Genomic DNA, 10,483 nt, shown 5'->3' with positions numbered 1-10,483 from the left:
TTCTCTTCACATTATGTTACATTTTTTCACTAAATTGTTTCAAACTGCAAGTGATATAGATTTTCTATTGATGTGATGTTCTAAACATCAACAGTGATTAGATCTTTAGGATATTTGTAATTATTTGATGAAATTTTCCTGTGGGATTGCTTAAACTTAAGGTACTAAAGTCCATTGTACATAGACACTGATGGGAAGTCACAGGTTTTTGTTATTGTTTATCGTTGTTGCAGATTCCCAGACTGTTTTATGCAAACATGGTTTTATTTCAAAACACTTTTCTCCATATCTGAAGAGCCTGGAATGGTTTCAGGAAAAGCAAATATTTTCTAGTTACAAGCCAGTTCATTCATCTCAAAGCAGTCCTCACCTGTAAACAAAGAGTAAAATAGTTTAAGCTTTCTAAGTGACAACACTACGTCATATTTTTCAAACTATTTGAATAAATTTGTGTGTAAAAGCCAATGGATATGAATTAAAATGTACATTTAGAAGCATTTAATTTAATACATTTAAAAATGAAAACAAACCATATTTCAGGTGAAACGTTCATTAAAGGATAATAAGAATTGAAGGGAAGATATCTTTCTGTGGAAATGAAATGACCGAGTAAGTATTTCCAATGCATGTGTAAAAGACTGTTTTTCATCTTATTATTGGAAAAAAAAATAGTTTTTAAAGCAAAATTTCTATTTCTGAATATTCACTGCTTTTGTGAATATTTATTGTAGTATAAATATAGCCCACTAAGCCAAAGACTTTGAGAGGGTCCAGAGGAAGGCTGTAAAGATGATCAGAAGACTGGAGCACCTCTCTGATGAAGAACGACTAAGAGAGCTGGGGATGTTCAGCCTGAAAAAGAAAATACTCTAGGGAGACCTTCTTGCAGCCTTTCAATACTTAAAGGGGGGCGGTTTATTAAAAATGATAGCGAGAAACTTCTTACAGTTATAGGATAAGAGGGAATGGATTTAAATTAGAATAAAATTATTAAATTAAAATTTAAACTAGATGTTAGGAAGAAATTCTTCCCTCAGAGGGTGGTGAGGCACTGGAATAAGTTGCCCAGAGAAGTTGTGGATGATCCTTGAAAGTGTTCAAGGTCAGGTTGAATGGGGCCTTGACCAACCTGATCTGGTTAGTGGGTGGCATCCCTGCCTATGGCAGGGGGTTCCAAGCTAGATGATCCTTGAGATCATCTCCAAACCAAGCCATTCTATGATTATGCAAACAACTGTGGGTCAATGTAACAAACACTCCAAACAAGAGTGACCTTCAAAAGCATGGACTGTCTTTCCCAGTGGTATCCATTTCACCTGAGAGATCAGCACCTTGTTGGATTGAACCCAAAACCTGAAAAAAATCTTGAAGTTCGTTTGCTGAGCACTGCAGTACTTCACTAGCTTATATAAACCAGTGCATTTTCCTGGGATTTTCCAGGAAAAGTATATGTAACTTTTTATAAATAATTGCTAAATTATCTTTCCTCATTCACTTTCTGTTAGTTACAGAGAAAAGCTCTGTTTCAATATCTGTTCCCCATGCAACAATCTCAGTCTGTTGATTCAAGAGAAGTATCTCTCACACTCTGATTTGGTCTTCTTTGGTCTAACCCAACAGATCAAGAGGCATATACTAGTTACCAAGTCTAGTCCAACAGCTGTAGGGAGACTGACACCCAAGGAGACTGAAGCTGTATAATCACATCTTAGGGATGCCTTTTAACCTAGTCTGGCTGTTAAAATCCACCATTGTTTTTCACTTTATTAACAGGGAATATAAGGGAGTTTTATATAACACAAAATCCTTTGCAGTTTTTAGATTAGCTAGAACATTCAAGAGACAAAGCTCCTAGCCCTTGGGAGCACTTCAGAGCAGTGACAATTTAAAAACATTTATGAAGACAAATTGTTCCCTGTTAAGACTTTGTTTAAAATGCAGGCATGACCTATTCTGAATTGTTTGCAATTCATTTGAATTTTTGTCAAATTGAAGAGATATCTATTTATTATTATCAATGCCACATAACAATGGAGAACACTCTAAGTTATTAATGACCTTTGCGCACTAGTAAGGATTGGTAGACATAAGAAAAAGGGTAAGATTCTTCATAGATTATTTAGGTTTTTAATTGTAAAATAGGAAAGACAGATGTTCAACAAAGAAAGATTTAAATGCTACCTTACTTCTTAGATGTAAGTTCCTGGAAATTGCTCAATCTGCACCAGTACAGTGTGACTTATGCGTATGGAAAGGATACTGTGAATGTAAGTTAAAATTAAATGAAAATAAAAGATCACAAGCCATCATTCTTGTGAATCTACCCACAATAAAGAAATAAATGCATAAATAAATAATACTCATTTCTCTGGAAACCTACTTTTATAATTTTACATTGTACAAATCACAGAATAACTCCTTTTCACTGCCTAGAATTAGGGACAGTTTGCAGGAAAGGATGACCACCTATTAAGAGCAGGGAGTGCAGAGAAAGCCTTGAACTATTTGACAATTGAAGAGTACCCACTGAATGACAGGGTCTTACCACAGACATATTGAGCACTTGCTCAGACTGTCTAAGCAAGGGTCCTCAGATGCAAAATACTAGTTACACTATTACTGTGGGCAGCATGGTGATCCTGACGACGACTCCATCAAGTGAAAACAGATCAATATTGAGGTTTCATGGAGAAGATAGTTGAAGGAAAATGGGAACATGCTGCAGGTGGAGTTTTACTGTGTATTCACACAACAGCATGCTGCAGGCAGAGTTTTACTGTGTATTCACACAACATATATGTATGCTTTCACAGTCTGGAAGAAAATTTTTGAGATGTGAAGTTAAAGTTATTGCATGTATTCTATGCATGAATTTAATGTATTTGGATATATATATATTTGGTGTATATATATACATATATATATATATAGGTATAGATAGAAATATATATATCCAAATAATATATCCAAATTATATTATATAATAATATATAGTAATATCCATATATATATAAAATGCAGGTAGGAATTTCTTAAATCCTCATGTCACAATGTGTGTCTATATGTTTCCCTTGATCACCATGCAGTGAATGCTGAACTCGGTTCTACATCAGTGAGTGGTATCTACCCATTAGAAAGTCTGCACACACTTGAAAAGCAGATCACTTGAAAATGTGGTTTAAAGTCTTTTTGGAAAATTAGTACCCAAACATTTTCCCTTTTCCACCAATAGTGGGTTGTTTCTTCAATGTCTCCAAGTCTCACACTTTCAGTACATGAAATTTACTGTCAGTAGAGTTGTGTGAATACCAGTTAGAGAAAACACAAACGTATAAATGCCAGTGGAAATTAATCACTGCAAATAAAAATATTAACTGGCTCTGTCAACAGTGTGCAAAGTTATGTATTCTTCCCATATATTCATATTACTTAGATCATATTTATACATATTCATTATTCAGAAGGATAGATAAACAAAAACATTTTATAGAAATGTAATCTTAAAATTGAAGTATTATACTTTGTGCAGTTTTCAACAGGTAATCATAAAAATCCTAGAAGATGATTTTACATAATTAAATATTTTTGTTTTCATGGTTTAAATAATGGCATTGCAAGTGATTGGGTCCGTTTACAGCTGATATGTAGTGAAACAGTCATTAGCCTAGAACAGAAACTTGTCTGGCAGTAGTAGTTGAGTTTTAGGCAGGTGACTCACTAATCATAGTACCTGTGTTTTAGTGTGAATTATTGCTGTGTGATAAAGCAATTTTAAAACTGAACCTTTCCAAATGTAACTTTTTGGTATTCTGGGAAAATAAAAAAAATAAATAGATATATAGATAAATAAATAAATAATAAATAAATAAAAGTGCGCTTATTCTACAAAATCTACTTCTCAAATTATCTCACGTTTTTATGTAAGCCATGCATTCTCTCTTCATCTACAAAATCCCTACTGCCGGTATGGTGTTTACTGCACATTTCTATTTGTGTCTAATGTCTCCCTCTGCTCTCCTATAAAACTGCATATGTTTGAGTGAACTGCTGGCAGAAAGCAAGTATTTTTGTGAACTGGACCGTAACTGAAATGAACATTTATTCCAGAACAATGATATGAAAAAGCTAATTCTGTAATAAAGAGGAAAAGCTTTATTATATCTTCTTGATGGTTGAGTTAATAAAAGTGGAAAAGATCTTTAAGTTTAAAAAATGCTATTAGAGGGTAAATCTTAAAAAAAAAAAAGAATCCATTATATTTTAATTTATTAAGTCTGTTTTCTAATATTCATCCTTCACCTTAATACAGTCCATTTGACATTTATTACCACAAAAGGGTGAGCCATAAAACTTATTAAAAAGTAAATTAAAGTAATAAAAATAAAATTCAACTTTCTGTTTGATAAAGGAAGTTTTGTTTTTAATAATCAGTCTCAGGAAATTAAAATACTCTTAGGAAAACAAATACTCTGTTAAACATTCTAAACATTACCATTTCCTTGTTGATCAAGTTAGAAACCAATTTGAAGTGTAAAATGTAGTTCTGAGATTTTATGCCTTATATAAAATGTAATCAGGTTTCATTATTTTTCTGAGTCATAACATTTTAATGTTTTCTAATTGTATGTAATTACCAGCATTTACACTACAAGATGCCACAGAAGAGGTAAATATGTAGTTACAGGACCAAAGAATCTTTAGGTGATTGCATCTTTTTCAGGTGGCAACACAGAAAATTTCTTTCAGAAGAAAATGTGCTGTTAGAGAGAAAGCACGTTGGATAAACATTACTGTAATTGGGATATTATGTTTGGGATATTATGCAAAATATAATAATACAGTTATTCTCCCCTTCCTGCATGTTGTTTCACATGTTTTCAGGGGCATAAGATAGAGTGGGTTTTTTTTGCCTTTTTTTTTCCTTTTCAATAACAATTAAACATAGTTTTACATAAGATTTTATATTTCACATTCCTGAATACCTTTTTTTTCAAAAAATTTTCTCCCATTGAGATGTTTGCAAAAACTTGATTAACATCCAGAAAAAATACATACATCTGGGTAAAACAAAACTACTTAAAAATGCATATGTATACTTTAACATATAATGTATACAAATATACTTTTATATATAATGTATTTAATATAATGTATATATATAATATATAAATATAAAGTATATACATATACTTTAATATATAACATATAACATTTATATAGAAGATATATTAATTCTGGAATAAGAGATCTGGGATGTATAAAGAAAAAGACATGCAATCATAAAATAGTTTTTGCGCTCTTTAGTAAAATGTACTTATTTATTTCATATTTATTCTCTTTCTGTAGTTTCTTACCAAAAAAAAAAAAAAAAAGACATGAATCTCCTGTGAATGTTTATTTTCTAATCAAAGTAATTCTGACAATATTCTTTCCCCTTGGTACAGACAAGCATTTTTTCTCCTTATGCAATGAAAAGAAAATGTTGTTAAGGAGAATAGCAGCTCTTCCTTCTTTCATTTTCCTTGTGTCCTTATATCTGTCCAATCTACATTTTTTTAGCTTATACCAGCCACAAGCCCTCTTTGTAGCCTGAAGACAACGAGCGGTTGGGGTAGGGCCCTGCTGCTTTGTGTAGTCTGGGACAACACACCTATTTTTTCCCTCTAACCTTAAATCACAATATATAGGAAAGAATCACTTTGGTGAGAAAGTGATTCTTTGTTTCTAAAAACTAGATGAACTAATCTGACTAATCTAAAGTCTCAATAAACATTTTATATGCGATTTCTTAAGATAGTCTAAGTCTGACACTCCTTGGTACTTAAGTACTAGATATAAGTATATATATCTTTAAAATAACAATATATGATAGAAACTATTTATGTAGCTAGAGAGTTCTTTGAAAAATAAACCCCTGCTCTGAGACACAGCTGCAAAGGAAAATTTGAAAATTTTCCATAAAGCCATAACTAGTATTTAGAGATAAAAAAAAAAAAAATCTTTACCTTCTTAAAGAGTAGTACTATACTATCACTGTTGACTAAAGCGAGTAGTTGGCATGAAAAATGCAAGCATTTATTTACTCCAACATAAACTTCTAAGTAACAGCAATGCATTTTAATATGTATTTTATTAGTAGATAGCTGCATGTACGGTCACGGACAAGTCTGCCTATGTTAGAGTACATCACAGTATTTTCCTTAGACAAACAGGAGTAACATAGAAAAGTTCAATTTTAATTCAGCTCTTACGATACCTGCATTTTTAGAATTTGTTTTCCGCAATATGAGCTAACAGTCTTTAACATCATGAAATAACTCCAACAGACCAGAAATATATGGTGTCATAATGCACAATAAATCTTGACTGCAAATTCACTCCTGCCATCAGAGATGAGAACAGTGAAAGAAGTCCTGTTAAGCACGCTACAACTTCAGCAATAATAAGTTTTAAAAGGATAGAATCACTTTAGTCAATACATTTTCTGCTTAGATTACACACTTACTATGGATAATAAACTCTTAATAACACTGTTATCTGATTCGAGCTTTTGTCATGATCTACTGAGATCACTGTAAAAGTTCTTGCAACTCTTTCTAGATGTTATTGGCTTTATGAAATCTAATTCTTCAGCAATACCCTTTGAAAATTTCTACTGTGCTCTTGCATAAGTTTTCATAGGCATATACTTCCAGTGAAAAGAATGACTAAGTGCAATTCTGAAAATGGGATGTTCTGAGAAGTGAAAAAACATTCATAGATCAAGCATATATGAATATATCTTACTACATTTTGTATTGGTCTGTTTCTTAAACTAGGAGTTATGACCGTAAAATTTTATTTATTGCAATTCAATTACATTAAAATATAGCTGTTGAACTACTGAAAATCCTGAATTACCAGATTGCATCACACAGGGAGAGTTAATGAGGCATTTCTAATTCTCACAGATGTTGGAAGAAACATTTTTTTAATTTATAAGTAATATTTGGTTCCAAGAACAATATTCTCCACCACAAAATTAAATGAGTAATAGACCCATCTGGCACTTTTTACACTAGGATTCTGTGATGGACCAAGTATAAGAGAAAGAAATAATGTGTCAAATTAAGATGCCCTTGTCCAAGGAAAGGCCATTTAGGGATTTTTTTTTTATTTGTTTGTTTGTTTTAAGTGAAGTGAATGGAACTTCACAATCCCTTTTTGGGTATTCAAATAAAATATTATAAGACTGCCAAGCACAAGAGAGAAATGTACCTATAAAGCAGGTCCAGAGGAGGATCATGAAAACGACCACAGGGCTGGAACACGTCTCCTACACAGAAAGGCTGAGAGAGATGGGGATGCTTAGCCTGGAGAAGAGAAGGCTCCGGGAGACCTTGCATAGCCTGGAGAAGAGAAGGCTCTGGGACACCTTCAGCAATCCTTCAGTAAATAAAGGGAGCCTACAGGAAAGATAGGAAGAGACTTTTTGCCAGGACAAGGGGTAGTAGCTTTAAACTAAAAGAGGGTAGATTTAGATTAGATATAAGGATGAAATTTTTTACCCTGAGTAAGGGTGAGGCTTGTCCAGAGAAGTTGTGGATCCCTGAAAGTATTCAAGGTCAGGCTGAATGGAGCTTTGAGCAACCCTAATATAGTGGAAAGTGTCCCTTGGCAAGGGGGTTGGAATTAAATGGTCTTTAAGGTCCCTTCCAACTCAAGCCATTCTACAATTCTGTGATTCTATGATCAACCTCCAATAAAACCCAGTGCTATACTTCCTTGCATATTTGAAGCAAGACATGCTATTCAGGTATCCTGGGTCTCTAATGGCTTAATTTCCAGAGATCAAAATATTTATGGTTCAGAGGGAATGTTATTAATGGACAAAGATAACATTCATTTTTCACTGCTTGCCTCAGGGAAAAAAAATGAGTCAAGGCTACTTCTCTTGCACAGTTCAAAGAGTGACTTCACCAAGGGTCCATTTGATCATCAGTACAGTCCCCAGAACACACGTGTGGAAGAAAAAATATGTATATTATGGTCTCACATTTATTTTTTCTTAATTTTTATGAAGCTGCTTTACTCCTAACCAAGCCAGTTTCAAATTACTTCATTTATCAACAGTCATACAATACACCTGGATAAACACCGCATAGAACAGGAAACAGTTGCACTGCGGAAGTGAAATTCCTGAGTAGTTTGTGCTTCGTAATTTGGGTATAAAAGAAGATATTAACTCTAATGAGCTACAGCATTTTCCTTCCTTATTAGGGAATGACCAGTACTATAAAACACCATATTTTTAAAAGAAAGCACTATAAAATTTAGTTCTATAGCCACAACTGTAGTTTTTGGCTCTCTCTAAAAGAAACATCAAATGGCCCAAGAAGTGAAGCACTTGCAAAGGCTGTGGGAAGGCTCATATCAGTACTATTAACAGCTTTCCAGAGACTGCTATTTCTTGGTGTCTTTGGAAAGACACCATGGGAAATTCATGACAATCTTAAGACTGTAAGAAATATCTATCTCGGGTACCCCTGTATACACAGAAACTGGGAAGGAGAAAGCACATAATTCTTTTTTGTCTGCATCTCTTTAATCCAATGAATCCCCTGAAGGCCTTCAAAATCAGGAAATGTAGCATCAAGGACTAGACAAAACAGATGTCCCCAGTCACCCATAATATCTGCAGTATCTGCCCTCCAGCTGGGCCCAATAGGTCTATAGATAGTTATCCACACTGTGGATAACTGTTGAGAAGGAAAATGTGACATTAGACACCCCCCAGCAACCACAGCAAAGTCCTAAAAAGTACATGAATAGGTGGATTTGCAGCAAGTTGATAAAAGATGGAGATGAATATTTTTTAATGAGATGGGTTGTAAATAAGAAGGCATTTATTGATTTCTGGAGTAAGGAAAAAAAAATGAAGAAAACAGTTCTGTAGCAAAAACTGTTTTTTTTTGTTTTGCTGCCTGCAGAACATTTTTTCTTATTTTTATTACAGTTATTAAGTCTAACTTGCCATTGATTTTTAAGCAGAAAGCTTACTCTTACTGTACTTCAACATGTCTCTCAATTCTCCAGAGAGTTTTTCTGGGAGAATCCAGCAGCCATAAATACCTTTGACTTTTTAATGCATTAAAATATCAATAATTTAAAAGACTAGAAGAATTTTAGAAAAACTTTCTACTGTTTTTCATGTTAGAGTAAAACACCCCTTTCTGCTTTAAAATATTTGTGCATATTTTAAACCAGATAACTTTACTAAGCCCTTTATTTAACTTTTTTTTTTTGTTCTTAGTAAACCTTTTTTTCTTCATCTTTCAGTAGTCGAAACTGGTTTCATCAACTGGGGAAGACATTTGCCTCATGGGAAATTCCCCACAGTGATTCTGAGCTCTGCACATGATTCTGGAGTTTTATATAAAAGAGTTTAATTTCCTTTCAGTTTATTTCATGTTTTACTTTGGTCAGCAATTGTACTGCCTCAGGGACAGCTCCAAAATTGCCATTAAATAATGAGCAGATACGAAGCTGAGTTAAGTTACAGCACACCCCGCTACAAATTTCAACAAGGCCTGTAACTGGATAGCCACAAAATAATTTAATGAATTTGAGTCTCAGTCTGTATCCAGATGTTCAAAGAAGATGACCTCTGAATTGAACGTGATACTTATTAGTACTTGAAGCATTACATATGTATATATAATTAATAATAACAATAACAACAATAACAATAATAATAAATTTGCCCTACAAGTAGCTACATGTTGCTTTTTTTTTAATTTCTTTAATGTTTAATAGCAGAAAAGACCTTATGAACAACTACACTGGCTCCATTCAGATGTTTCTATGTATATCTTTATACTACCATATAACTAGGAATATTAATTAGTACAGTACTAAAATTTTCATGAATCTAATTCTGGAAAAAAAATAAAAAATCAGAGCAAAAAAAAAACCCTGGTTTACTTAAACAGCAGTAACACTGTACTTGTGTGATGTAAGTGATGAGATTTCTCAAAAGAGCTAACTGTTTCAAGACATTTACATTATATAGAACAAATCGTATCTTATATATATCCCTAACATTACTGTTCAAAAGAAAGTTTAAAATCACTTAGAAACAATCCTCAACAGAGCTTACTAGAGATATTTAATAAACTTTGAGAGTTGCAAAAAAATTACTACATAAGTGAGAAAATAAATTTTGAAAATAGAAATAGCCAGTAAATTACTATCTGAAAATTCTCATATCTATGTTTCTTTACCAAATAAATGAATAAATGACCAAGCTTTTAAGTCCTAATAGTGTTGCTTATAATTAATCATAGAAATAAATTATAATTAGCCAGTGATTAAGATATTACACTTGCTTTTAGAGTTTTATTTTCCTTTTCAACTTATATTATCACTCCCTTAGCATTTAGCAGCCCCCTTCACAAAATCCTCAAAAGTAAACTTATCCATCCTTGCAAGGAAGGGAAGCTGG

General features: G+C 33.0%; 1 long non-coding RNA gene across 1 annotated transcript; it reads right to left on the bottom strand.

Annotated features, from left to right (window-relative positions):
* Positions 1-581: 581 nt before the first annotated feature.
* Positions 582-7,975, bottom strand: LOC308185504. The gene is made up of 3 exons (XR_013943425.1): positions 7,548-7,975; positions 7,258-7,467; positions 582-2,259 (listed from the first exon to the last, which is right to left on the bottom strand). It is a non-coding gene; the product is annotated as an uncharacterized lncRNA (long non-coding RNA).
* Between the last annotated feature and the right edge of the window lie 2,508 nt (positions 7,976-10,483).

This window comes from Anser brachyrhynchus, assembly GCF_964034855.1.
Source record: "Anser brachyrhynchus genome assembly, chromosome: Z".
NCBI classification, from domain to species: Eukaryota; Metazoa; Chordata; class Aves; order Anseriformes; family Anatidae; genus Anser; species Anser brachyrhynchus.
This window is presented reverse-complemented; position numbering and strand designations above follow the sequence as displayed.